The sequence below is a fragment of the Calidris pugnax genome, unplaced genomic scaffold (assembly GCF_001431845.1).
Source record: "Calidris pugnax isolate Ruff unplaced genomic scaffold, ASM143184v1 scaffold121, whole genome shotgun sequence".
Taxonomy (NCBI): domain Eukaryota; kingdom Metazoa; phylum Chordata; class Aves; order Charadriiformes; family Scolopacidae; genus Calidris; species Calidris pugnax.
In genome coordinates, this window is record NW_015090884.1 from 975027 (window position 1) to 978374 (window position 3348).

A 3348-nucleotide genomic window follows, 5' to 3' on the forward strand; every position below is an offset into this window, starting at 1 on the left:
CCGCCCCCAGCCCCCCAACTTCCAGCACCCCCCCCCCAAAAAAAAACTACCCCCCCCCAAGGCAAAGATGCTCCAGGCGAGGGGAGGAGGTGGGTGCTTGCTTTTTCTTTGCTCCCCCCCTAAAATCCCCACACGTCCCCCGATTCCCAAAGCCACAGGTGCTTTGAGCATCCCCCGAGAGAGAGGATGGACCCCGAAAGGGGAGCGGGGGGGTGTCCCCCCACCGAGGGACCAGAGGAGGAAGGGGAGGGGGGTGTGTGGGGACAATCCTCCCCTCTCGCCACCCCCGGGTCTCGCCTTACCTGCCCGTTCCCGGTGGCTGTCGATCCCGGTGGCCGGTGCCGCCGCTCCGGGCGAGCCCGTTGCCCGCAAAAGCTTCGCCTCCCCCCGGCCAAGCGCCGCCCCGACGGGGCGGGCAACGGCCGCCGCCTCCGCCGCGCCTGCGCTGGGACCGCACCGGGATCGGGAACAGCCACCGGGATCGGGAACAAGCCACCGGGATTGGGAACAGCCACCGGGAATCAATGCTCCTCACCGCGGGGAACTGGGAAGGAATTGGGGAGGTGGAGGGGTGTCACTGGAAACCGGGATTGGCACCGTGGCGGGGGGGTGGCGCTGGTCCCAGGACCCCCGACCCGGGATTGGGGACCGGTCTGGAAAACTGGGAATTTCCCGCTGGGAATGGGGATTTAGGATCGGCGTCGTTCGAGTCGCAGGATCTGTAGGATCGGCGTCGCTCGAGTCGCAGGATATGGGATCATCTGGGAAATGGGGCCATCAGCGGGAAATGGGGGGTTGGGGGGGGGCGGGACCACCCAGATGGGGAACTGAAGATGCCCAGACACCAGTACCACCAGCTGGGTGTAATTGGGACCAGTGACTGGATCACCTGGGCGCTGGTGGCAGCCACCGGCACCTCTCAAGCACTGGCACTGGGACCAGTATTACGCTGGCGATGGGATACTGGGACAAGGTCCTACTCGCTCTGCCTGGGCACCAGGATGGAGAACTGGGAGAACTGGAGCACCACACACCACCAAGCAGCACCTCCAGGGCCACCAAGGCACTGGGCAGTTGGGGTGCGTTAGGACATCACCCATGGAGGTTTGCAGGGAAGAGTCACCAGGAGTGGCAGGATCTGGGTACAAAAGGGGACATCCCCCAGTGGGGAATGATGCTGGTGTTGAAGGAAACGTGTTTTCCAACCCAAAACTGAAGTTATTCCCTGGTTTTGTTTTGCAAGAGGGAAACTGAGGCACTGGGGAGGGAGTTGAAAGGCTGGGAAGGTCCTTGGCCTCCCTGCCCATCCATGGAGGTGGACATGCAATGGGTGATGGGGCCAAGGTGGCCAGTCCAGCCATGCTCCCATGGTGGAAAACGTACATTCCCAGCCCATAAATATCCATCTAAGAGGGGTAAAAATTAATATGAGCCACCCAAAAATAAATATGAGCCACCCAAAAGTGCATCCCCCACGGCAGGGGAGGAGCTGGTGGGCTTTTACAGACCCTGCACCACAGGCAGCTCTGACCTGATGCTCCAATTGACCCACAGCATCAACTGGCAGCGTAAGTTTGATCAGGGATTATCATAAATTAGACTGAAAAGAGATGGCAAAGGGAGAACAATTAAAGAAAACGGTGGGAAATGACGGGGATAAACTTTTCACATTCAAAATGATGAGCAATCAGACTTTTAGACAAGAAAGGAACCCAAGGCCAAGGGTTGGCCGCTGCCTGGCTGCGACGGAGGGAAAGCTTAAGGACATCTGCTTGCCACGTTGGTGGTAATGCAGTCAAATTTTGGTGATAAAATTAGAAAGGAGGCCATGCCCGGAGCAGCGTTGACCTGGCACGAGCTCCTGGTCCCACCGAGGTGTCACCTGCAGCTGTACAGGGTCACCAGGGATCACGCAGACGATCCATCTCCTCCAGGACCTACAGCCATGTCCTCCAGTCTCTTATTATCTGAGACCCTCCTGGATTTTGCATATTGAGGTTCTGGGCGTTTTATTGTTAATTTTATGTTCGTTTCATTGCTTATTCAATTCATGCAGTATTTGTGCTACGATTATTTTAATTCACCTATTAGTTGAGGGACTAGAAAAGCCAAAAATCTATAGTTCCACAAATGCTTTCTTTGGCAGCAAAAGCCATTTTCTAATGTTTTCCTTCTCTTTCCTTCTTTTCCCCTCTCTCCCCCCCGGATCTGGGGGAAGCTGGGATCGGGTTGTGCTCGAAACCAGGTCAGTGCAAGGGGCCCGTTTCACACACCCCTTTTCTCCCCCCTCATCATAAATCACCAAGAAAAAAAAAAAACAACCCTAAAACCCCCATATTTAGGACCCCTAATTAGGGCCAGAACCTGGAGTGTGGTGCTGGACCATCACCCCAACTGTGGTGAGAAACTCCAGCAGCAAATGGCAAAGACCAGCAAAAAAAAAAAAAGGGGGGGGAAGACAAAGCCTCAGTTTCTGGATGTTTGTAAAGGGGAAGAGTTAATAGACTAGAATAGAATTGTAGAATCATCTAGGTTGGAAGAGACCCTTGGGATCATCGAGTCCAACCATCTACCCTACTCTACAAGGTCATCCCCTACACCATGTCCCTTAGCACTGCAAGGGTCCTACAAAGGTCACCAACCCCAAGCCCAAAATCATCAGTAATGGCCCTAAAACAAGCTAGATGGGATGGGATGGGATAGAATCATAGAATGGTTTGGTTTGGAAGGGACCTCAAAGATCATGGAGTTCCAACCCCCTGCCCTGGGCAGGGACACCTCCCACCAGACCAGGTTGCTCAAGACCCCATCCAGCCTGGCCTTGAACCCCTCCAGGGATGGGGCAGCCACAGCTTCTCTGGGCAACCTGGGCCAGGGTCTCACCACCCTCTGGGATGGGATGGGATGGGATGGGATGGGATGGGATGGGATGGGATGGGATGGGATGGGATGGATGCTGCTGCTGCTGCTCCCTGGGAGCACAGAGCCCCTTTTGATTTCTGATCTGTTTAAATGGGGAGACATTCCATCGCTGTTAATTAATTAATATCATCATCCCTCATTTCCTCCCCCCACCCAGTACAGACACCTCCTGCCCAGTTACCCGCTGTGGGTTTGCTTTAAATAGGTAAATTCCTATCGCGTGGTTTTTACCTATTTGAGCCCAAAGCTGCTAAGGGGGAGCATCTCACTGCTGGGGACGTGGAGGGGGCAGTTTTTCCTCCATGGGGGTGACGCTGTGATGGGGATGAAGGGATGAAAAAGAGGAAGGAAAAACGAAAAAAAAAAAAAAAAAAAAAAAAGAGAAAATGGGCTCCCCCTTGGGACGAATCAGCAGCAGGAACCTGT

The 3348-nt window shown here is 54.7% G+C and overlaps 1 protein-coding gene across 1 annotated transcript in view; it reads right to left on the reverse strand.

Moving 5' to 3' along the window:
- Positions 1-392, reverse strand: part of CAPN5 (calpain 5) — a 90987-nt gene extending 90595 nt beyond the window's left edge. The window contains exon 1 of the mRNA XM_014947111.1: positions 303-392. The gene's annotated coding sequence lies outside the window, so the exon portion shown is untranslated. The remainder of the gene's footprint in view (positions 1-302) is intronic.
- Positions 393-3348: the final 2956 nt, after the last annotated feature.